Source organism: Helianthus annuus, chromosome 2 (genome assembly GCF_002127325.2).
Source record: "Helianthus annuus cultivar XRQ/B chromosome 2, HanXRQr2.0-SUNRISE, whole genome shotgun sequence".
NCBI lineage: Eukaryota > Viridiplantae > Streptophyta > Magnoliopsida > Asterales > Asteraceae > Helianthus > Helianthus annuus.
Window position 1 is genome coordinate 18,008,192 of NC_035434.2, and position 27,407 is coordinate 18,035,598.

The 27,407-nt window shown below is 39.9% G+C and overlaps 1 pseudogene; it reads right to left on the reverse strand.

Annotated features, from left to right (window-relative positions):
* Positions 1-2,078: 2,078 nt before the first annotated feature.
* The window catches only part of LOC118484341, a 67,637-nt pseudogene continuing 42,308 nt past the window's right edge, over positions 2,079-27,407 (reverse strand).

Genomic DNA, 27,407 nt, shown 5'->3' on the forward strand with positions numbered 1-27,407 from the left:
CTTTGGTATTAGTTCGGTTTCCATGTAATCGGGCCGACTTGTAATGTTTACTACCGGATTAATACAAAAGTTGTTTGTTTATCATCTCTTATCTCTTCCATCTTTGAACATAAACATGAAAATCACGGATTGGATCCCGAAACACGGACCTACATACGGTTTGGTTGTGGGTGGAAGATGATGAAGATGACACAGATCTGCTAGGAACCATAGGGTTTGCTAGGAAGATGATGAAGATAACACAGATCTACGTTACATACGTCCTCTTGGAACCATCTGGTCCATGGTACAGGTATTCTTTATCACCATTAGTTCTATTTTATGCTTTATATTTAGGGTTATGAAACATTACGACATCAATTTTGGTTTCCAAGGTTCGTGGTTGATTTTGTTATGCAAATGGATTAGTCTTCTGGTTCGGGTTTGGATTACTTATTCAAGCTGTTGGTGATTGGGGATTCAGGATATGGTAAAAGCTCTCTTCTTTTGAGTTTTACTTCTGATAATGCCATTGAAGACCTTTCTCCTACAATTGGTAATTTATTTGAATTATTTAACTGTTATAAAATAAGATTTGGTCGAATGAATTGGATAAAATGCTTATAGTGTTTGAACTGCTAATTAGGGTGTTTGTTTATCTGTTGTAATCAACCGTACATAGTTAAAAGGTGCACTTACGGATGATATATTTTCAGATATTATGGAAGCTTGAACCAACATCAGAGGAGATGAGGATTGATATGATGAGGGGATGCCTGACAATGTGTTCTTATTAGCTTGGTTTCATCTTTCTCAGCCGACTTGATACATTCAGATTTCAAAAGGTATAAGTAATATTTTACAGTAATTAGCGGTTCTCTCATATGCTAATTATTTTCATTTTCATTTTCAGAAAATGACAACATGTGACGATGATCGGTCTACAGGTGTGTTTGCTTTCTTCCTCTTTTTCCGGCTTTTGATTCTTAATATTCATTAGTTTATTTAATTACTTTGATTTTTTTCTATAGGGTTGAAGCATGGCCCCAACCATCTTCCTACCGATATACATGGATTGTAAGCCTTGAATCACTTTCAGATACAATGCTTAGTTTCTGTAGAGGTTTTCAAGTGGTAGCGATGGCTCCTCTTATATATTTCAAACTCAATTAGTTTAATTATTTAATTAGTGATCAAAGTTGCCTCTTTTATTTAAAGTATAATAATAAAAAAGAGACCTGAAACCGATAAGAAACCTGAAACAATAGCATCAGCATGTGGTTTTTTGAAATGGTGTTAAGGCTACAAAAATTTTAAAACCGATAAGAAACCTGAAACAATAGCATCAGCATTTGCTCGGATAAGCTCAGATTCCTCATCATTTGCTCCAATTGGAACATTAACTGTTTTGATAACAATTTGGTGATTGATTGATGTTTCTCAGATGGTTCCAAGAGGACGTATGTACCGTGGACCAGCTAGGAATAAGGCTGATGCAAATATGGCGGCGGTGGCGGTATCGGAATGCTTCCCGTACCTTACGAGATGGCTGGCGTTGGCGGCATGCTTCCACGCGATGCCGCGGCTCCCATCCCACAACCAATGCCTATTACAGCGTTGGCTTCCGCTCTTGTTAACGCATCACCAGATCAAAAGAGGACGGTATATATCTCCGCTACAAGTTTGACTTTACTATTTTGACGTTTATTTTAATTAAAATTTTTAAATGTTTCAGATGCTGGGTATGAATCTGTATCCGTTGGTGGACCAGCTAAGGTGCTTTTGGAGATGGACCAAACGGAGGTGTTGCATTTGCTGGAATCACTGGATGCATTGAAGGAGAAAGTTACTGGCATGACTTTGGTAAGTACTTGATCGGAGTGTCGCGCTCCGGTCAAAGATAATATTTATATACCCTAATTACCCTTAACAAATAGCTAGTGGTAGCAAGGGGTCGAACCACGAAGAGTATGTGGTTTGTGTGTGGATTTGATTGAATTATGAATAGATGCCACTTTTATGAAGCTTGCTATATTGTTTTTGTATATTTTTGTTTGATTGAAAGATGTAAGTTGAAATTACTAAAGTGATTAACTAAATTAACTACTAAATGCAAAAAGTGGAAATGATTGTTTAAACAATAATAAGAAAACAAGGCTCACACCCGGTTTCAACAATTGCAAGACCTAAGGTTACTATGTATTTTAATTAGCTTTACTTGAAATAGTTCGTTAACGGGTCGCAATCACAAAGCTTAGGTGTCAATCGCTATCAACGTTGTAAACAACGGACCATGATACACTTCGTTACTTTGGACTAACAAATCCTACCAAAAGACAAAGCATAAATACGTGCATTCATTTCACAAAGTCAAATTTAATCATTCACTCGACAATTTGCAAATTCAATACCAACGTAGGACAATTGTCTAAGATTCAAACGCAATTCAAGTTGTCACAAAACAATCAACAAAACATAGTAAACCCTAAATCTTACAAAAGTCTACACCGGGGTGAAACCTCCAAGAAATTAGCCGCTCATGGTGTAAACGGTACAATCAACGGATGCACAAGACTTCAATTGGATCATCTTGGAGCTTGAGGATGGATGGTGGAATGATTAGGGTTTGGAAACGGTTGGTGGTGATGGATGGATTGAAGGTGGTAGAATGGTTGTGATGATGATGAACTAGGGTTTGGAATCAAGAAGATGATGGTGCCTTTGTTCTTGATTCCGGATGTAGAAGTGATGGATGATGGATTGGTGATGAGATGATCCTTGAATAATGGCTCCAAGTTGTGTTTTCAAACTCAAAACTAGGTGTAACTCCCGAATTGAATGAGTTAGAACCAATAGAAATCGAAATAAACCTCCATTGGCCAAAATTCCCGTTTCCGATTTCTACAGGCCGTCGCCGACGGGTCTGACCCCGTCGCCGACGGGCCCCCAAAATTCCATATTTGGCCGACGGCCTAACCACCTGGATACGGGCAAACTCAGCCTACGGGGTTATACAGGGGGCGTCGCCGACGGCCTGGACCCCGTCGCCGACGGCCTCCTAAAAACCCACTTTCCATTTTTCGTTCCTTGCACTTCCGGTTGATCCGTAACACATCCCGGTGCTCCGGTTTTTGACCCGATGACCTGTAAAGCTCCCAAAAAGCTCCTTAAACTCCATCAAACCTGCAAAACACATTCTTGATTAAAAGTAGGCTATTCGAAACTAAAACTTACGTAAAAACGTTAAGTTAAACAATAACAAGCACCGGTTTTCAACCGCGTATCACATCCCCACACTTGTCTTTTGCTTGTCCTCAAGCAAATCTGTTTTTCACTTTCACGTGGGTCGAACAACGAATGCACATCCCATTCTCGAGACAGAAGTTAAGGTCTAATGTCATACAAAAGTTCAAACTCTTTATAATATTCAATGTATTTAGCGGTGACGTGCTTTAGATACACAAATGGTTACCCAAGATTAACCCGCCCGTAAAACTAACAAATCATGCATATCCCTCACAATGTGCTCTCCACTCGGCTTAAAATTTGCTAACATGTGTAATGTGTTAGCTTTTCAACAATTAATCGCTCAAAACCAAATAGAACACGTACCCGCATAGGCTTGCAACTCAATCATTCTCCACTATTGAACACAAGTACTAAGCACAAGTCAAAAGGTCTTTGAAAGGTTGTAACGGGGCTAGGCGAAGGGTAAGGAGTAGGATATTTTTAAAGTGACTATGGTGATGAAGAATTCGACTTTTATTACAACAGACTATACTAAACAAACGCAAACTATAAACATCCACAATGGGCAAAAACTTTTCGCCTTTTATTCAACAAACTACTAGCACATCTTTTTGTGTTTTTCTCACTGCTTTTTCATTTTTTTTTTAAACATATATAAACCACAACTATACAAACAAATAATCCTAAAATCGAATTTCCATCACACGGGTTTAAAAAAAAAAGTTTACGGTTATGGGCTATAGGGTGGTCAAATGAAAGGAGTAGGCTCAAAGTGGGCGACTAGGGGATTTATTTGGGTAAAGGTAAGCAAATGGTGTAAAAGAAAAAGGTTTACCTAATGCCTTAATCATTCTCGTGCTTGTATTCGGTCTATAGTCTCGAATGTATCAAAAGTTGCAAGTTCTACAATACGCGACTAATGGCCCACTCAACAAAGAAACATGTAAATGTGAATCTATGATGTAGAAAGGCTCAAACCTCACGTATAATGGTATGATATGTGATATGCATATATTGCTAGTTCCTTAGGCGAATTATTCTCAAATAACCACCCACTAAATACCCAATATGCTTATTAATTTGAACTTGACCATGACAAAAGACCAAATGATTTGTGACATCCCTCGTTGACTTGGTTACTTGTGCTTTTGAGATTGCTTTGAAAACAAGACATTTTTGAAAAAAATTTTTTGAAATTTTCCCCCATCCCCACACTTGAGGTAAACATTGTCCTCAATGTGTAGTATTTAAATGAACGGGTCAAAATCGAAAATTTTTACTACTCCCCCATCCCCACACTTGAGGTACATATTGTCCTCAATATGTAAGAACTAGAGTTTGTAAAACGCAAGGGATGTGACACGGCTAACCTCCCCAAAATTACACCCCGGAAAATAAGATACAAAATACACTCCACTTATTTGCTAACTAAAGATCAAAGGTAAAAAGAAACGTATGCACCTGGTTTTTCGCTAGTTCCTTGTGTGCTCTTCATCTTTTCACCAAGCAGTTGTCTCACGAACATAATGTACCTACAAATCTTAACCCTTGTGTAGAAGCATGCTTCTCACAACCATCAAAATTTGTTAATTGCCTAGTTCTACCACTTTTATGAAATTATTACCAAGCCATACGTTATTGTACCTTTGACTTTATGTGGAAAATATTTTACAACAACAATCAACCTAACTCACTTTCGTAGGAATCACGGTTGCATTTAGCTTATGCAACAAGCCCTTTTAAACCTCCCGATAGCTCGGGAGGACGAGTAGGTCTCGTGAGGGTTATATAGGGAACACACCCACAAAGTTCATTTAACTAGGCAATAATTAAATAAAAACAAAAAGAAATAGCGGAAAATAATATACAACAACAACAACATAAAACATACCATACCTCTACCGCTGATATCACTCGTTTGGATCCATGGGCGGGTTGGGTTGGTATGGATAACCAGTGAGGGCCTCGAACATCTCCCTATAGTTATCTAAGGGGCTTTGTTCCCCTTGGGGTGGTGGTTGGTACGGGATTGGAACGAAGCTAGACCCTACCGCTTCAGGCCAATGCGGAGTCGGGTCGGATGGGCCTTGAGGATAGGGAAGATCGGAGTAATTTGTCCACCCCGAGTGCTCGGCGTAGGGGAGGCCGGCTTGGTAGTCTCTATGGTGTCGCTCCTGATCATGCAACACTTTGGCGTTATTAAGCGCCATCTCTTGAGAGACATACAGGGCACTCCAACGGCGGCGGTTCAATTCTTCTTCTTGTTGTCGACGCGCCGTTTCCGCTTCTTCCCTTGCCCGCCTTCGGGCTGCTTCATCCTCCTGTTGCTTTGCTAACTGCTCCATATGTGATCTTTGCATGGCTTGAAACAGTTCTTGCTCTTCCATGAACTTATTCATTCTTTCACGTTGGGCTCCTTGAACGTCCCAATATTCTTGCATTGAAGCTCCGTAAGACCCTTGCCAAGCTTCTCTCCTTTGATTGTATTCCCGACCCTCTCCTATACACGCGGAGACATTATCATATATCTCCTGTTGCCCCCTGTCAAAGTTTTTGTAAGAGGGTACACGTCGTCGGGTCACAAAACCTGCCACCTCAGCGTTTATCTCCCTATGTGGCCGCATATAACGTTGCCTTGGCCTTCGTGCCTCGGAGGGTTCAGCTTCCTCCTCTTCTTCCTCTTCTTCCTCCATCTCCACATCTTCTTCCTGCACGGGTGGTGCCCCGGAAGTACGAACCTCAAACTTGTTCCCCAAATCATCGGTCACCACATACCTATTTCCCGAAAACTTGACCTCTATCCTCCAATTTTTCTTCATGTAACCCCAAGTAAATTCCTCCACTGGCTTAGAGACCCATAGTGCCTCCGAAGGTAAGCAATTCTGCTGCACAAGCATAGCACTGATGAGGCGAGCATACGGAATAAATCGCCTCTGAGACGACTCCCGGGTGGCCCATGTGTTCATCATGACTATGTGCCTCCATGACATTGTCGGGGCCCCATACAATAGGGCATGCACCACCCTGCAATCACTAACTCGCACACCCCCACGATCACCAAATCTTGCTAAAATGTTCTCAACCGAGATCCCTTGAAGGATCTTTCCCTCGAGTGACATATGCTTTCGTTTCATATCACCCCCTGGGTGGGTTGGCAAGATAACATCTACCAATTGATCTATGTCGTTGGTGTTCAAATGATTATCCAAAAAATTTTCAATGGATGGATAATCATAGGCTTGTACCCCCAAAGAATCAAACCTAGCAATACGATTCATAGTTTCAAAAGACATCGTCATGTTTCCTCGAGATGTCTTCCCCACTAACTTCCATTGCGAAGGGGGTTCATTCTTGTTGACAAGCTTCAATGTGGACAACCACTCACATACTTCTGACAAGTAAATCCGGTGAGTGTTGTCTTCACACCAATCCAATACACTCTCCCAGCCCAACCTCTCAAACATTTGCACAATTCCGATTTTCCGGAATTCTTCTACATTCACGGTCCGTTCACATATCACTCTTGTTGGAACCGATGTGTTCACCCCATTTGTCATCTTCCATTTCCACAACTTAGCTTCCAACTTTCTATCTTGGTAGCTCGACAACTGCTTGTTCTTCTCATCATCCCAGATTCGGGCATTTTGACTATCCCTGAACTTTGCCCATTCCCAATCTTGTCGGTATAATCTCGGATCATTTTCTGCAACAGTGCTCGGTTGTTCCCACTTCTTCGGTATTAAACCGGAAGAAGACCCAATCCCGGATGACGAAGCTTGACCGGTAGTCTTTTGTCTCTTGCTTCCTGCCATGACTACAATCAAAAACAAGCAAAACATCAATATAGATTCGACCTTCATTACTCCCAAACTTTGAACATGATGTATGATGTTGACAATTTAATTAACGAATATATGTAAAGTCGCCTCTTTAAACTTCCAAAGTCGCTTACTTTATCATAACTTATTAATCTTTTGTCAATCTTATAATATCTTATAATTTCAACAAGAATCAACATCATATTCATGTTCAATCATGTTCATAACAGTGTAATCACTTCACTATGGTTATGACATGCTCAAATTCCATTCAAAACTACTAATCTTGCCCAAAATCATGCTATCATAACATACATTGTCTAAACAACCTACTCTTAAACCAAAAGTTTAAAATTTCGGAAGAAAGACACTAATATATAATAATCAAGCATAAATTTAAGAAGAAACCATACCTTTGATGTTGTTAGACAAGAAAAACTAAGAAAAGATGACAAGCAAGCACTTTGATGAACACCCTTTCAAAAACCCTCAAGAACACGCCCAGAAATCTTGCACAATAGCAAGAATTGATGAAAACCGTGTTAGGGGTTTTGTTCGTCTTGAAAAACTACTCAAGATGGACCCAAGAATCAGAGGATTTGGTGGAAAATTAAGGGAGTTATGGAAGCTTGAAGGTTGCTAGGGTTTGGGGAAGAAGGTGAAGAGGATGGAAGTTAGGTGAGAGAGTGTACAAGGAATTTTGTGGTGAAAAACTGATATGGGGTGATGTGGGAATGATGTGGGTCGAGTTATGTGGAGAAAACTAAGTTTAGGAGGTGTTTGAGAGGTTTAAGAAGTGTTTGGTTCGGTAAAAAACGCTAAATAACGAAGCTGCGTCGGACCAGATTTGAGAACCCGTCGCCGACGGGTCCCACCCCGTCGCCGACGGGCTTTGGATTTGAGATGTGGGGGCGACGGGCTAATCATCTGCCGACGGTCAAAAGGGTGCCCACGGGTCATTTGCAGAAGCCGTCGACGACGGTCATGACCCCGTCGCCGACGGGTTGTCAAAAACATATATATATATATATATATATTTTTTTTTTTTTTTTTTAGAGGAAGAAACTTATGAATATTTACCAAAGGGACTATTTACATCAAAAAATTCCTACAAATTATTAAAAATGTTTTTGTGATTTTTATAAGTTAAAATTTATAAACAAATAACCGTTAACGGCCCTACCACCCCCCAAAAATTCGTGTATTGTCCTCAATGCACCAAATCAAGTCTAAAACATACCTTGTATCGTCATGACCCGTTTGGAATGCCCGAACTTCACACAATCAAGAAAGGTTAGTATGAACCGGAAACGATTCACATCCAATTACGCAAACAATTAAATAAGTGTACATAACTTTACAAAACGTGTTACCGGACCTTTTAATTTACCTCATATGTTGGTACGCTTCCCAAGAAACATACCAACTCCACATTTGCATCCTTTTTCTCTTCATTACCATCAAGGAATGGTTTAAGGCGGTGACCGTTAACCGTTTGCTTCGACCCGTTCTTCGGGTCCTTGATCGTAACATCTCCAAGTTTCCCGACTCGTGTTATCACATACGGGCCCATCCACTTGCTCTTGAGCTTTCCCGGGAAGTATTTAATCCTCGAATTGTAGAGCCAAACCTTTTGACCCACTTCAAACTCCTTTGGCTTCAACTTTGCATCGTGTGCTCTCTTCATGTCATCCTTGTACTTTGAAGCACACTCGTACGCTTCTTCCCTAAGCTCCTCCAACTCGCAAAGCTTCAACTTTCGCTCCTTTCCTGCATCGTCATATTTCATGTTAACCTCTTTTATAGCCCACCAAGCACGATGCACAAGTTCCACCGGCAAGTGACAATTTCGCCCATAAACTAAGCGATAAGGAGTAGTTCCAATAGGTGTTTTATGAGCCGTTCTATAAGCCCATAAAGCATCATTCAACTTTGTTGACCAATCCTTTCGGTCGGGTCGAACAGTCTTTTGCAAAATTTCTTTTATTTGCCTATTGGAAACTTCAACTTGACCGCTTGTTTGTGGGTGGTAGGGGGTAGCAATTCGATGGTCAACACCATACCGTTTCAAAAGTTTGCCAAAGTTAAAATTTTTGAAATGAGATCCCCCATCACTAATGATTACCCGGGGAACCCCAAATCGAGAAATTATATTTGTTTGAACCAAATTGCAAACAACGGTATGGTCATTCGTTTTGGTGGCAATCGCTTCGACCCACTTGGATACATAATCGACCGCCACCAAAATGTATAAATTGCCATGCGAATTAGGGAATGGGCCCATGAAATCGATCCCCCATACATCAAAAATATCTACAATAAGGATCGGTTGCATGGGCATTTCATCCCTTTTTGAGATACTCCCCAACTTTTGACACTCAACACAGTTTTTAGCGAAATGAAAAGCATCCTTAAAAATAGTCGGCCAATAAAGACCGCTATTTAGCACTTTGTGCCCTGTTTTGTGACCACTAAAATGGCCCCCACAAGCAAATGAATGCAAGTGCATCAAGACGCTAGGAATCTCCTCGTCGGGTATGCATCTTCGAACAACTTGATCCGGACAAATCTTGAATAAGTCCGGTTCTTCCAACGTGTAGTACTTGATTTGAGACAAGAAATGCAACCTCTTCCTTCTATCCCAATGAGCCGGCAAGTCACCTGTAACCAAATAGTTGACAATATTAGCATACCATGGTAATATGCCAACTTTTAAAATGTGCTCATCTGGAAAAGTCTCATTAATTTCTTCACGGGAAGAATCCTCTACACTCAACCGAGACAAATGGTCCGCGACCACATTCTCACTCCCTTTCTTATCTCGAATCTCCAAATCAAACTCTTGTAATAGGAGTACCCATCGTATCAACCGCGGCTTAGCATCCTTTTTCTCCATGAGGTACCTGACAGCACTGTGGTCAGAATAGATAATAACTTTGCTACCCCATATATAAGCCCGGAATTTGTCTAATGCATAAACTACCGCAAGTAGCTCTTTCTCAGTTGTTGTATAGTTAAGTTGTGCATCCGAGAGAGTCTTACTTGCGTAGTAAATAGCAACCGGCTTTTTGTCTACCCGTTGACCCAACACGGCCCCAACCGCATAGTCGCTTGCATCACACATAATTTCAAATGGTAATGACCAATTTGGTGATTGCAAGATCGGGGCCTCAACCAGTTTCTGTTTCAACACATTAAAGGCATTTTCACACTGTTTGTCAAAATTAAAGTCTCGGTCTTTTAACAAAAGATTACATAGGGGTTTTGTAATATCACTAAACCCTTTTATAAACCTCCTATAAAAACCCACATGACCTAAAAATGACCTAATACCTTTAACGGTCGTGGGATACGGTAAAGTAGATATGACTTGTACCTTAGCACGATCAACCTCTATCCCACGACTTGACACCACGTGCCCCAACACAATTCCCTCTTGAACCATAAAATGGCTCTTTTCCCAACTTAGGACCAAACTAGTTTCAACACATCTTTTTAACACTTTGTCTAGTTGGTCCAAACAAGTCTCAAATGATGATCCAAAAATTGAGAAATCATCCATGAAGATTTCTAAAGACTCTCCCACCATATCGGAGAAGATACTCATCATGCACCTTTGAAAGGTGGCGGGAGCATTACATAATCCAAACGGCATCCGCCTAAATGCGAAGGTACCGTAAGGACATGTAAAGGTAGTCTTTGCTTGATCTTCCGGATGGATGGCAATTTGGTTATAACCAGAATAACCATCTAGGAAGCAATAAAATTTTTGCCCCGATAATTTCTCAACAATTTGATCAATAAACGGTAAAGGAAAATGATCTTTAGAAGTTGCGTTATTCAACTTCCTATAATCAATACAAATTCGCCACCCGGTTACCGGCCGGGTAGCTACCTCTTCACCTGCGTCATTTTTGACGACTTGTATGCCGGCTTTCTTGGGAACCGTTTGTGTTGGGCTTACCCATTGGCTATCCGAGATCGGGTAAATGATACCCGCATCAAGCCACTTCAACACCTCTTTCTTCACGACCTCCCTCATGTTCGGATTTAACCGTCTTTGCGCATCTCTAACGGGAGTCACATTCTCCTCCGTGATGATTTTGTGCATCACCACCGAGGGACTAATACCTTTCAAATCCGCGATGGTCCATCCAATCGCCGCCCGATTGGTGACCAACACCTCCATCAACTTTTTCTCTTGTTCTCCGGTTAAGTTGGATGCAATGATAACCGGGAGAGTATTGCCCTCTCCAACATAAGCATATTTGAGATGCTTTGGCAATGCTTTCAACTCAACTTCCAGAGGCTCCACTAAAGACGGCTTCAATTTAGTATCAATGCTCTCCGGTAAGCTCTCGACTTGGTGCGTCCATGTCGGTTTTCCTTCTCTAACCGCAAGCACCTCTAAACTCCTCACTTCCTCGTCCATGCTTCGTTCCACCTCCACCTGTGACCTGTCAAACACATAACAATCCTCCATTGTGTTTTCCCCATAAACGACTGTGTCGCAAAGAGGTATACACGTGTCAACAATGTCTGCCATAAAGCATTCATCATCAACTGAAGGGCTCATAAGTCCGGAAAAAACATGCAACCTCAACCTCCGGTTTCCAAATGTCATGTCAACCGTCCCCGTTCTGCAATCAATTTGAGCATTTGCAGTTGCTAAGAACGGTCGACCCAAAATCACCGTAGGTTGCTTGGTTGGGTCCTTGGCCACATAATCAAGTACAAGAAAGTCCACCGGATAGTAAAAATCCTCGATTTTCACTATCACATCCGAAACAACTCCACGGGGTAGTTTAGGTGTCAAATCGGCTAACACCACGGTGGTGTTTGACGATTGAAGTGGACCAAACTCATATTGGTCATATAAACTACCCGGTAGGATGCTTACACTAGCACCAAGATCTAAAAGTGCCCGGTTGATTTTAAAATCACCCACTTGAATTGAAATGATAGGCGCACCCGGATCTTGGAGCTTAGGTGGAAGTGTACCCGAAAGGATCGAACTCACATTTTCGGTTAAATCTAATTTCTTTGGAAATTTGTGAGTGCGTTTTTGGGTACACAAGTCTTTCAAGTACTTAGCATAAGACGGTACTTGTTTAATTGCATCCAAAAGAGGTAAATTGATTTTTACTTGTTTGAAAATTTCCAACAACTCTTCTTGTTGTGGACCTCTTTTGTTTACAACCTTTTTCGTCGGTCCCTTCAATGCTTCGGGATAAGGGGCGGTATTAACCTCCACACCCGTTTCCTTAGCCTTGGAGACGGGGATGGCCACAACGGGGGTAACATTATTCTTTTTCAAATCGTTTTTGTTTTGACCCGTTTGGCCATCCTCAAGCTCATCATCACTAGCATCTTCCACCACCCCTTCAACAAATTGGGGTGGTGGTGTTTTGACACCATTATCAACAACTCTACCACTACGTAAAGTAACTTTATTAATTGGTACCTCACGTGTGTTCCTTGAATTCGACCCTTGATGCTTAGGGTTTACGGTGGTGTCACTCGGAAGCTTTCCCGTGCCTCCCTTGATTTGGGCTACTTCTTCCGCTAGTTGGCCCACTTGCTTTGCTAATGCCTCATGTGCTTTGTCTCGAATCTCATTCTCCTTCTTAGATTCTTGCATCATCGAGAGCATCACATCCATCTTTGTATTCAAGTCATTGCCACCGGCTTGGTTGTTTGACCCACCTCCGTTACCGCCTTGGTTGTTGTAATTCTTTTGGTATCCACCTTGGTATCCTTGATTGTAATTTCGTTGGTAGCCTCCTTGGTTACCACCTTGGCGGTTTTGGTATGATGACCCGCTTCCCCCTTGATTACCCGCTTGGAAATTCGGGTTCATTTGATTTGAAGCATTACCATACCGAAAGTTGGGGTGATTTCTCAAACCCGGATGGTAAGTGTTGGAGTTCATGTCATATTGCTTCCTATCTCCATACACTTGATTGACTTCTTCGGGGTAACCACTCGAACCCATTGAACATTGCTCGGTCGCATGTCCAATATCACCACATTCCTCACATACTTCGAATTGAACCGCGTTCACCTCTTTCTTCTTTTTCAATTGAGCTATCTCCCTTTCTAAAGAGGAAATCCGATCCTTAGAATCGAGATCGGGAAGTGACCGGGAAACTGGATGCCTTTTCGCTCTATCGGCCGATTCTTTTTGTTTGGACCGTTTGCTCATTCTCTCCAAAAATTCCCAATCGTCATCCTCATGGTTGCTCAAAAGTGTGCCATTGCTTGTCGTCTCAAGCCGATTCCAAGTCGCATCATCTAAGCCCCGTACGAAACATTTCACCAATTCCCATTTTTCTATTTGGTGATGTGGGCATCTCCTCATTAGTTCCTTGAATCGGGTGAAGGCTTCATGTAAAGGCTCACTTGAAAGTTGACGAAATGACCGAATTTCATCTCTAGCATCATCGGTCTTGGCCATGGAATAGTACTCGTCCAAAAATGCTTGTTGCATTTGTTCCCAAGTTCGAATACTATTAGGCGGAAGTGTAAAGAACCACTGCTTTGCCTTATCCTTCAATGAGAATTGAAAAAGGCGAAGCTTCACTTCCTCCAATGCGAAGTTGTGTCCTCCAATAGTATCACAAATGGATGAGAACTCCGTCAAATGGTTGTACGGCTCATCGTTAGACCTTCCGTTGAAATGAGGAAGGATATTGATGTAATGAGGTTTACAATCAAACATCCTCCTTTCACATACTATTGGAGAATTGTTTTCGGTCACTATCGGTCGGAAACGGTCATTGACTCCCCGTGGAGGTTGTTGACGACGTTGTGGCCCGTTGACTTCTTGATCGACTTGTCTCCGATTATCCCGTCTTTCATCCCTTCGCTCCTCTCTTCGATTATCTCTCGGGTTACCACCTCCCACAAAACGAGGAATCCGGTTAGGGTTTACATTGTTGTTGTTATTGTTGTTGTTGTAAAACCCTTCATTCCGGTTTCGTCGGTTGTTGTTTTGTGGTTGACGGTTGTTCCCATAACCCTCATTTCTTCCACCTCCATAACCATATTCATCTTCCCCAACGTAATTAGCGTTTTGAGACCCAAACTCCTCATCATCATACCTTCGAGCATTATATACGTTTCCCCTATTCAAGTAACCCCAATCTTCATCATCATTGGCTCGATCATCATAATAACCCCCATCGTCCGAATTTTCCGTATGAATACTCACGTGTTCCGACGATTGATAACCGGGAACACTATACGGTTCGTCATCGGGAATTGCATTCCTTAAATCGTCAATGTTGAAGAATGGGTCTTCATTCACGGGATTGCCGTGATCACGGTTACCTCTTCGATCGGAGTTGACATTCCGATCATCAAGGTTAATAGGCAACGATGCTTGTCGGTGAATAGGTTGTTGCTGAGGTGTTCGTTGGGTGTTGTTGGTGTTTTGGTTTCGGAAAGGTGGAGTGGGTGGTCTTGCATTGGTGTTACCACCCGGTAGCTCTTGAGCGGGGAAAAAGGTTCCTCGGGTTTGGAATTGATTTGGGTGGAGGTTTTGGTTTGGGTTAAATTCTTGGTTGGAATTGTGGTTCGCCATTGAATCGGTTTCAATGGTCGGTGTGAGTGGTGGTGTTCGGTTGGTTTGATTAGGAGCAAGAGTTGCTTCTAACCGGCTTGCTAAGTTTCTTCTTGCGAGTCTTTCAATTTCCGGTTCGTAGACTAGAGGTGAAGTCCTCCCGGAATTTCGTGTACGCATGCACTACCTGTAACCTGCACAAGTAACACACCCCGCGTAACAAGGAAAAAGACAATACAAAAAGAAAGCAAAACAAATTAAACAGTTAATCACACAACTTCAAACAATATCCAAACACAAAGCGCACGCACTCCCCGGCAACGGCGCCAAAATTTGATCGGAGTGTCGCGCTCCGGTCAAAGATAATATTTATATACCCTAATTACCCTTAACAAATAGCTAGTGGTAGCAAGGGGTCGAACCACGAAGAGTATGTGGTTTGTGTGTGGATTTGATTGAATTATGAATAGATGCCACTTTTATGAAGCTTGCTATATTGTTTTTGTATATTTTTGTTTGATTGAAAGATGTAAGTTGAAATTACTAAAGTGATTAACTAAATTAACTACTAAATGCAAAAAGTGGAAATGATTGTTTAAACAATAATAAGAAAACAAGGCTCACACCCGGTTTCAACAATTGCAAGACCTAAGGTTACTATGTATTTTAATTAGCTTTACTTGAAATAGTTCGTTAACGGGTCGCAATCACAAAGCTTAGGTGTCAATCGCTATCAACGTTGTAAACAACGGACCATGATACACTTCGTTACTTTGGACTAACAAATCCTACCAAAAGACAAAGCATAAATACGTGCATTCATTTCACAAAGTCAAATTTAATCATTCACTCGACAATTTGCAAATTCAATACCAACGTAGGACAATTGTCTAAGATTCAAACGCAATTCAAGTTGTCACAAAACAATCAACAAAACATAGTAAACCCTAAATCTTACAAAAGTCTACACCGGGGTGAAACCTCCAAGAAATTAGCCGCTCATGGTGTAAACGGTACAATCAACGGATGCACAAGACTTCAATTGGATCATCTTGGAGCTTGAGGATGGATGGTGGAATGATTAGGGTTTGGAAACGGTTGGTGGTGATGGATGGATTGAAGGTGGTAGAATGGTTGTGATGATGATGAACTAGGGTTTGGAATCAAGAAGATGATGGTGCCTTTGTTCTTGATTCCGGATGTAGAAGTGATGGATGATGGATTGGTGATGAGATGATCCTTGAATAATGGCTCCAAGTTGTGTTTTCAAACTCAAAACTAGGTGTAACTCCCGAATTGAATGAGTTAGAACCAATAGAAATCGAAATAAACCTCCATTGGCCAAAATTCCCGTTTCCGATTTCTACAGGCCGTCGCCGACGGGTCTGACCCCGTCGCCGACGGGCCCCCAAAATTCCATATTTGGCCGACGGCCTAACCACCTGGATACGGGCAAACTCAGCCTACGGGGTTATACAGGGGGCGTCGCCGACGGCCTGGACCCCGTCGCCGACGGCCTCCTAAAAACCCACTTTCCATTTTTCGTTCCTTGCACTTCCGGTTGATCCGTAACACATCCCGGTGCTCCGGTTTTTGACCCGATGACCTGTAAAGCTCCCAAAAAGCTCCTTAAACTCCATCAAACCTGCAAAACACATTCTTGATTAAAAGTAGGCTATTCGAAACTAAAACTTACGTAAAAACGTTAAGTTAAACAATAACAAGCACCGGTTTTCAACCGCGTATCAGTACTCGGTCACCCATGTGACTTATTTCTCATGTTAAAAGTATCATGTTTTTTTGATTGTGTGGAAGTTTTATATTTGATTTCGAAGATTTTATCGGTGTATAAAACTTGAATTGATTACTATGCTTGCAATTTGCTGTTTTGACTCAATTATATGGCGCTTGAGGATGTAGTTCAATATTTGTGTTTGTTTAGGTTTTGTTGTGCTGATGCTGATGCCGCAACCCCTTTAGGAGATGAGTTTTAATTTTAAAACCCATGAAATAAGGGCTTCTCGAAACTTACACAAGAGGGGTAAAAATGAATTCAAAATAATCTTTTTTTAAATATTATGTTTTAAGAAAAACTTGGCTCAATAATTTTCATTGTGACAATTAGTTGACTTCAAACTGGACAAATCTGTCGTTGGCCACTGCAGATCAGTTGGGTCTGATGTCGTCTGTCACTTATGCACCCTTGGCGGCACCAAACTCATCCTGTGCGCGCAGTCTGAGTTAGACGTTACCAACCAGTCTGCTGTCAGAACCTTCTTTTCTATTGGAAAACCCCAAGTGATCCTTGTTGCAACCAAATCAGGCGAGATTCAACGGTTTATGTTTGAGTATAATTGAATTTTAAGATGGGTTACATTTGTGCAGTTAACGAGTTGGAGCAACTACTTAGAGAAGAGAAGCTGGTGAACTGGGTTGTGCTTCATCTCGAATGACTCAAGTAGCTTTTTCAACTAAAAAGGAAAATAGGTCAAATAAGTTGAATCTAGTAAAAAAATGTAACGCCCTAAAACGTTTTAACCTAAGATTCGCAGCGGAAACTACATATCTAGAAATTTCCTTCATGATATTCTTTCTTTCATTTAAATACATTAATCTCTTTTATAATTTAATCCAAAAACTAACATACGTCTCGATTAATTGACTACGTGTACACCCACATACAATCCGCGTCTTGACTCGATCTTCAACCGCGTACGAATCTAGATGAAACATCCAAACATGTATAGCCTGCAGTCACCACATTCAAACACATTATTAGCAACCGGTGACATAATACAAAAAATCTTAGCACAAGCATAATAGCGCGTCAACATTTCATGCTTTTTCTTATACTAGCCCCTTCATCCATCCACTCGATTACTCGCATCGGATTGTGGAGTCAACCTTCACATCCTTTGTTACCATGCTTATACTTCACATTAATTCTCAATAGAAAAACGATTAGTACATTAGCTTCCATTTATATGATCATGTCCTCAAATATACATAACTCATCTTATTCATTCAAGCACAATTTCATTATGTAAGTTCCCTTTCTTACCCAAACCAAATCGAATCTCTTTCTTAACCACTTCCAACCCATTCCATTAAAACTTAACTTACTACTTGCATCAATCCATATCTTCTTACATTGCATTCAACAATTATCACATATCATAAATACATTACCAAACTAAAGGGTAAGTTCGGAGTTCACTTACCTTGCGTGTCCGTATTCTCGTTCGCTTACTTGATTGAGTCTTCTTAGCCCGTTAGCCTTCAAAGCTCCCATCCATCTTGACATGATTCCTATACACTCATGTCATTACATTCACATTCTTATTAGCATATATGCTCATACATATGAACAACCATATCAAATTCACATCTAACATATGACCCACTTGAAGCATACTCTACATCATTAATTCATTTAAACAAGCATAAGGTATACTCGACATCATCCCTAGATAATCTTCACATGAACTATATCTATTTACCCATTACTTGCATACAATTTCACTTGTTATTGTCTTTTAGACATTTCATCAAACACTTGGTGTGCGTACTACTTCCTAAGCATAATGTACAAGTGCTTTAAGCATGTTCTTCCTTATTTCATTTTATGAACCATTACATTCAAGCAAAATCTCACAATCATAAATTCCACATCAAGTTTATCTATCTTAGCCTATCATACAACACTCCATACATTACAAGATCACACTATAACATCTTCAAATTCATCATAATCATCATCTTCACACTCATGCAATGGGTTTTATTCTAAATCACCCAATTACTTGAAATTATTCATAACACAAGTTCTATTTGGTGTTTCTAACACCTCTACATGCTTAATTTCATACAAATTCATGGATTGATCATAACCCACTTCAAACAAGATCATCAAATCTGAATTTTAAGAAATACCTTATGATCCCCTTGTGAAGGTGATCGTTAATTCATGTTCGGTTGTGAATTTGGACTTCATTCCACCCTTCAATTTGAAGATTTATCAAGAACAAGGGTTTGAACCCTTGTTCTTCTTCTTCCTGATCGCCCCACGCACACCAAGTGTGTGTGTGTGTGTGTTTTCCTTCATTTAATAAGTCATGTTTCACTTTTAACGGTTTTGGTCCCTCCAATTTCGTTTCAATTAATAATGAGACTTACACTCATTATCTTGTTACTCATATACATGACACCACTTGGTTAAATATTCCTAGTCAACTTTTATTTACGGTTTCGCTTTTACCCCAAACGGTATTTTACCCGATTCCTTTATATTAATCGAGTTTAAATTATTAAACCCATTTTGGGGTGTTACAAAAAAGATGGCGACGTCCGCATGTTAAAATGAACTTTGGCATGCCATAGCTCACAATTTCAAAGGTATGTGTTTGCTATGGGGTTGTGGTTCTTGCCTTATCATCTAGCTACTGACCTGAGGTTGTTATGTACATTGGAATTAGGCACTTTTACTTTATTAAGGAGCCACCCTCAGAGTACTCACAACCAATAGTAAGCCCATATCGTCTAGCTACTAACCTGACTTCAGTTTTCGCTTTATATTGTGGCCTCTTTTGGACTGCCCATACTATTGTTATGCCAGAACCTCTAGCTGAGGCAATAGCATGGGGCAAAGGGCTGCAAAAAGATCCACGAGGCTGTTTTGGGAATGTCTTTATGTTTGTTTATATAACACTCCTGGTTGAAACTTTTTTCATCAGCAAGCAGCGTAGGAAATGCAGGTGAACGTCTTTTACCCAACATAATTACAGGCCACACCTCCTTTGCTAGCAACAAGTTTTGAAGGTGTTACACTTTGTTTTTTGGTGCAAGTCATTTATTATTAACAACTTGTTTGTCAATATTGCAGGTCAATGCTTTGGAGGTCGTTTTCTGGCTTGTACACTATACTTGATACTACATGTGAGCTATTGATTCGAAGGGCAAATTAGTACTTAGTGTTATTTCTTTTTTGCTTGCACATACACCATATTCGATATTTATATTTTCTTGACCAAGTCAAAGGGTCAAAAGGGTATTTTGTGCACCGATCGAAATGGGTCGGATTGCTTGTGTATATCGATTCTCCTGGTTCTTGTAGTTATATCACTTTTTAGGTACACCAGATTTGGAATTTAACCTGGTTGGGCATAATATGGAAATACAAGTGGTGTATGAAAGAAAGAAGCAGCTTAACAAACTTAGAGCTAAGGCCGATAGAGCTTCTCAGCTTGAAATCCTTGCAACTGTAACCTGCTAATGGTTTTAAACTTAGTTTCTTGCTAGAAATTGTGTTTTGTTGATACAAAAATAGGTTGTTTTTATTATTTAAGTTTTGCAATACATTTGTCTTGATTTGGCGTTTATTTTTTGTTGTTTCAAGATTGGTGTTATATTAAGATTCCAAATGAAGTTTTGTTGACCGTTTTGTTCTATCCGGAGTATATTTTGTTCTGTTTGGATTATATTCATATGTCCAGCTTAAACGCATGTTTGTGATAAATAGGTACAATATTGAGTGTGTGAGTGAGTTCGAAAAAAGAGTCGGGTTAATAAAATACATTTTCATTAGTCGGTATAAGTTTGAGTTACTTTACATTTTCACGCCGCCGCAACGCTCCGTACCGTTTTTTAACTTAAAAAACATTATTTTCTTTAGTAATTATTTTCATATGCGTCGGTATAAATTCAAGTTGGTTTAAGTCTTGACGTAAATTTTATCGCAAATAACTCTGGTCAAATATAATACGTTTTTATGCTAAATTTTTATGTACGTATTTCATTGTTCCAACCATAGTTACCTGATTTGCAGTTCGCTCCAGGTACGCGATTCACTAGAGGGGATGTTTCTGTACGAAAGCGGTAGGTTCATTTTGGTACGAACCGGTGTAAGTGCAGTTCCTGCCGGGTAACTGTCGCTTATCAGTTCTGGACAACCAACGCAGAAGTCCAAGTTAAAGTCAACCATAATGAAGAATTCAAGACCACATGAAGACCATGCATTGATCAAGGGGGAGTTGTTAATGCACTTTGGGTGAAAAGTGTATGCCTTCCAAGTGTTAGGGTCTTTATTGTACATATCTTGAAAGTTAGTCCAAGGTTTATCCTTGGACAACTTGTCCAAGTTTTAGGAAAACTTTTGGTCTGAGTTTTATGTTTAGGGCAAAAGTCAGAGCTTTCTGTAGATTGTGTTGTCCGAACTTTAGTCCCTAGTCTATATATATGTGTTGTATAGGATTAGGGCACACGAACAAAAACACAAGAACCACAACTCTTGAAGCTTTGTGCTCCTCTCCCAACTTGTTTCTCCTGGTGTGAATTCTAGAGAGAGAGAGACTATGTGTTAGTGAGAGAAAGCTAGGGTTTAGATCTTTGTGATCTAAACCAGCTTGTAGAAGATGATGTATACTCGTTTGGTATGTAATCTGTGATGATTGTATTGAAATGAATGAGTTTGTCTTGCATCTTCTTCTTCATCTACCCTATTTTGTTCTTCATGTCTTGAATCAAGTGTAATGTTTGATGTTCGTCATCGATCTGGTGCTTTCACAGTGGTATCAGAGCATGGTTACCGATTCAGAATGGTCTAACCGCCTTCTGAATCACCATTGCTCTTGATTTGATGTTTGTTTCCGCTAAACATCTTAAAGACTTGAAGATTTTGCAGAAAAGTTAAAGAAAATGAAGCTGTTCGTGGTTGTTTTGTTCTCCAAGTTGTTGCAGATATGAGGTTTGATCCAAAAATTGCTCTGTCCGAGTTTTTCTTAGTGTTAAACCCGTCTGAGTTTTAAAACTCTGTGTTTGTGTTTCCGGGGTTTTGGTGAACCAGTGTGAAGTCACATTGGGGAGATAGTCCGGAGATTGGCTACTGGATCTGAGTTTTGAGAAACTCTTTAATTGTTCTGAGTTTCAAAGTATAACTCCTGTCCGAATTTCAACTGTCCAAAGTTTTAACACAAGTCCGACTTTCACTGTGTTTTTACTTGGGTCTGAGTTTTAACACTAGTCCGAGTTTTAGCTTTGAGATTCCCTCATTTTCCTTGAGCTCAAACTATCCGAGTTTCTTTGTGAAACTTTAAGGTATGTTCTGAGATTTCTTTTGTGTGTATTCTTTTGTGTGTATTCAGAGTTTTGCAAAAAAAAAAATCAGAGTTTTGCAAAAAAAAATCATCAGAGTTTTGTGAACAAATTGGTCAGAGTTTCACTATTCAGAGTTTCAAAGTCTGAGTCCCAAAGTCTGAGTTTCAAAGTCTTTACCTTTATCTTGTCCGAATTTTTCAATCAGGTCCGACTTTTATTTCTTTCAGGTCCGACTTTCTTGTTTATTTCTTTGCAGGTCCGACTTTCAGGTCCGACTTTTATTTCTTTCAGGTCCGACTTTCTTGTTAAGTCCGAATTTTTGTTAAGTCCAAATTTGAATTCTCCGAATTCTTAAGTTTTACCTTGTCCGAATGTTATTAGTCTTTGAGTTCGAGTTAGTAGTCTGAGTTTATTTTTTTACTGAACCTGTCCGAGTTTTCCTTACCTATAACTATCCGAGTATTGTATTGAGATGTTGTTTTTAAATTACTCCGAGTTTTTCCAAGCGTGTGAAACCTCCGAGTTTTTTTTTAAATGACACCGAGTTCTTTCGTAGTTTTACAGTTCTGTCCGAGGTTTTAAAACCTCTGTCCGAGTCCGAGTTTTGATCTCAAAAGTCCAGTTCCGAACTTTTATTTAACTGTTGCTCCGAGTTTTTTTTTTTTTAAAAAAAAACCGGTCAATCAGTCAAATAATTTTTGAAAGTCAACATGTTCTTTCCGAGGTTCTGTTCCGATGATTAAAACACTTTATGTTTCCGAGGTTCTGGTCCGGTGTTTAAAACAGTGTATGTTTTCGAGTTGTTGTTTCATCGATGTCTGTTCTTTCTCCGAGTTTTGACGTGTTGACTGTCAATATAGTTTTGTGTTCCGAGTTCTTAACTGAATCCGAGTTTTGCTTACAGTTATGTTCCAAGTTTCAGTGTGAGGCTTACAGTTATGGAACTGTTGTTTGAAAAATCCGAGTTTTCATGGTTCCGAAGCTTAACAATACAGTATACTCCGAGTTTTAAATTTGGTTGTCTCCGAGTTCTGATCAAAATCAGTTGTTCCGAGTTTTGAGGTCAAATTGTCCGAGTTTTCTTTTTGTTTAAATATCGTCCGAGTTTTGAAACATAATGTGTTTCCGAGGTTCTTGAACTGGTCCGAGGTATATCCAGTTTACATCAGGTTTCCGAGTTTTTTCAGTGAAATATCATTATCCGAGTTTTGTTTTTTAAACAGTCAACACAGTCCGATGTTTAACATGGAACTGTTGTTCCGAGTTTCTTCTCACTTGTGTTATTTCCGAGTTTGTTAGTTGACAAATAGATTTTTCCGAGTTTTGAACATTTCGGTGTTTTTCAGCAGTTAATATGTTACTCCGAGTCTTGAGTCCAAGTTTTACCAGTTCAATATGTTCGAGTTTTTCAGCTGAGTTTTAACCAGGTCCGAGTTTAAAGTCCCATCTCTTTTGGTCTGACGTCGATTAGTGAATGACGGCGAGGTGACGGAAAATGATGGCTAATGGTGATTTCCGGCGAGGTGTGGAAGATGCCGACAAGAAGAGTGTTTGGTTGCGGCTAGGGTTACCAGCACCTCCAATGATTGGGCCGTAATTCTTTTCTCTTGGGCTTTGTGCAATTTTTAGTAGGATCACATGGATGTCTGGGCCATGCACATGGCTTATATGGACCCCGCTATTATTTGAAGAATGTTTCTCACTTTGACGGTAAGTGATATATTATGGAATATTTTTGATGGGCCCACGACAACATAATTACCTCATCAGTAGGCCTCCATGATATTTGGAGTGATGCTTGGGCCTCGTATGAATTTCTCAATTCCATGTCTAATGTCACAAAGGCTAATGATTGCTGATTATAATGGTATTCGATTATTCCACGGGAACAACATGATGTTATGAATGTTGGGATTTTCATTTTAATTTTTGGTTAACCGGATTGGGCCGCATGGATTGAATTTGGTATGAGGTGGTGCTGGGGTTTTTCGGATTTCTTTGTTTGTTCTGAATTTCATTGTACTCTAAGTACTATTCCGATGATCTGATTCGAGGTTTCAAGAGCTTTCGGGTTTTACGAGTTCCGAATTTTCTAGAATTCCGGGTTACCTGGGGTACCGGATTTTTAACTAAGTTTAGAAGCTTGTGTAGTTCGGAAGTTTCGAGTTGTGCATGTTCCGAGTTTTTCTAGTTATTCTGGGTTACCTGGGGTACCGGATAACTAACCAAGAGTCAGAATTATGCGTAGTTTGAAGACTTGAAGTCGGTTTCGGATTATCGAAAAGTTTTATGGTACTTATGTTGTCCGGATCAAGTAAGGAGGTGAAGAAAATAAGACTTGCTTGAATTTTTGTTTTGTTTACAAAGAAAAAGGGGGAGTAAAAATTTTGAAATTCCTGTTTTCTTTGTAAATCAAAAGCTCGTGGTGCTACATCGAAACAAGTTCATGTTTACTATCTTTGAGATTAACTTAGTGTTAATCTTACCGATGGCGAAGTGTTTAAAACATGAAGCAAGTTAGAGCTAGTGTATGATTGATCTTTGTCAAGTTTGTTCAAGGTTTAATCAAGTGTTGACGTGATGAAGCAAATTGTTCGTTTGGCAAGTAGTTGAAGGTGTTGATACACTTTGTGTGGACGTGACTCGGCTCGGTTCAACTCGGCTCGGTTCGACTTGGTTTCGACACGGTTAGGTCTGGCTCAAGCCCGACGTCACGACATTCCTCCGTCATGCGCCCCAGAGTTCGACACGCGAAGCACGGAGAGCCGCGGACCCATTCCCGCTGACACATCATCATGACATCATCATGATGATGTCATGATGATGTCACCATTTTGTCTTATGTGAAAATTGTGAATTTGAAAGCATATGACGAAACTGGTACGTGCGCGACTGTACATATTTTTACAATGAAATTACACACGAATTGGTTTTAAATTTATAAAAGTGATTATTAATTTTACATCAAAACACACACGAAAGAGGCAAGTGTACCCCGTCATATATGTAGTAAAGTATCGGTAAGCACCAAGTATCGATCCACGGAAATGGGCGGAGAAATAATACTAGACCTTTTGCCACTAAATTACCGGTAAAAACATAAGTTGTTTTGGTTTTAATTAATCTAAAGTAAGCATAAACAAATACTTATAAAACATAGTAAATTATATATAAATAGCCTTGCTTAATACACAACCAAAGCATGTCAACTAAGTCGGTTTTGGCACTAGAAGCATTCGGTCAATTTTCCATTTTTTTTGAGACAATTAGTATCCCTTTCGGGAATCCTAACATGACAATCATTCGGAAAGTTAAAACGATAAACACACTTTAACCACCTAAAATTGTTCTTTAACGTGCAATTGATAAATGTCTATAAAAATCTCCTAAAAATAAGTTAGTCATCCGTTAGGAGTTTTCTAACCTCACTTAATCAAGGAAAGAAACACCGATAAACACAATGCAACCACCGAGACAAGCATAAACTAGATTAAATCACAACCGAGTTCATTTTACAAATCTTGCACATAAATTCACCAAGATAGCAATTTTGGCCGAAACTACTAACTAAGCTAACAAATCATGGCAAGAATTCATAACAACACCATCTAACCCGTTAGAGTCCTTCCGTGAGGGCAAGCTTTCTTGATTAACAATAATTACATTTTATTAAACCACTAACCCGTTAGAGTATCATGGTGCCCACATTTTAACCAAGTTAAGCTAGTTAACCAAATTAAAAGTTTACTAATACATGATTAAATAAGCTTCATTTTTCAACTATCTTACCTAACCAAGCACCAATCATCCAACACAATTACTTATAATCAAGAAATCAATATCAATAACAAGGTTGCAAACTAATCATCAAAGATAATCATAGAAAACACTTCAAAATGTCATTACAAACAAAGATTAACATACTAATGGCTATAATCAAGCAAGGGATTGTTGTGTTTTTGCCCTAAGGCTACAATAATACATAAATATTAATCTAAATGCTTGAAACATTAACAAAATTCTGGAAAGATTAGAAATCCAAACCATAAACAAGCACAAGATTAAGAATCCGGATAGTAAATGAGCAAAACCGGGCAATGTGGCTTGAATCCGAGTGAAAGCAGAAGCCTTCGGAGCCTCAAAATCGCCTGCAAAGCTCTCCAAAATTCCAGAGTTACTAATACAATGGTTCTGTTCTGTTTTTATGCTTTTTCCATGTTGCACGGTCGTTCTTCCGATTGCACGGCCGTGCACTTTAAGCAATTATTGGTGGTGGTCCACCATACTGCGTGACGTCACAGATCGTTGACTGGCCTTCGGACACGCACGGGCGTTCTTCACTTGGCACGGTCGTTCCTCACCGAAGTCTAGTTGCACGCCTGGTCCTTTGGTCGTTCAGTTCCGATGTCTTGTTCAGTTGTCGGATCCGCACGACCGTTCCGCATATGGCACGACCGTGCCATTTCGGGTTGGCCTTAAATGCCTTGCACGCGGAGTTGCACACCTCGTTCACTGCCGGATCATTCAGGATCATCGGTTATGCACGGTCGTGCATGAGGTCGCATGACCGTGCGACATGCCAAGGTCAGTTTTTCCAACAGAACGTTCGCAGCTTCGTCGTTTTGTCCGGAAAGTCCTTGTTTTTGCTATCATCTTGTCTGGTATGCTGTTTTAGGCCTGTAAACAAAAATGTAGATAATTAAGTATCCAAATGACGGTTTTACAGCCGAAAACACATAAAATAGGGGTAAAACGGGGGACTAAAATATGTGTAAATTAGCGAATATCAAATCTCCCCACACTTGAACCTTGCTTGTCCTCAAGCAAGCTGAACTAAAAAGCAATAAAAGACGGAAACAAACAAGAACCATAATTTACACACTATTTTATTGAAAACTGCTATAAACGGTTAGCCGGTTTGTCGAAAGACAACATCAAAAGACTCAAACCCAACAAGCATATGCAATTATAAAGTGACAACCAAAAAGCCGTGACTTCACATTTAATCGACTCAACATGCTAATCTTCACGCGACTCACAATGTTCACACACACTCGGTTTTATTTATGAAACATACATATAATGTGTATGTGCAAACACTCAATGCCTCGTCAATGAAACATGCAATATCATAAGCTTGTCATAAGATCTCGTCTCCACCAACTAACATGCAAATAAGTGTAAATCAAGAGGTCTTTACGGGTTGTAACGTTAGGCTTGGGCGAAGGGTATGGAAATAGACATATAAAGTGGCGAAAATGGTTAAAACTCGGTAGTAGCGTTTAACTAGCAACAACGTAAACAACTATACATACAAATGCCTTAAAAAGGCGACTATTGCGCAATCGAGCTTATCAACGAAATTTTAACATTTAAGTGTTTAAAATTGCTCGATTTTATCAACTTCACCCTATTTTAGGGTGTTTTATTTTCTGTTTTTTTTAAGCAAACTATACAATAAACTGAAATAAACGCTAGTTAAACGATTATTTTGTTCGAGTTTCAACACTAAAAAGGGTTTAAAACATACAAAGGCTAAATTTGGCTAAGTGGGCGATAATGTGGGTAAACAAAGGTAAACGGGAAGGCTCGACATGGTTAATCCTAAAGGGTAATATAAGGTGAACGGGGAGCACAACACAAAGAACAAGGTTTACAACAAAGGGGTAATCTAAGTGCCTCTATCACTTTTACACAAATCCACA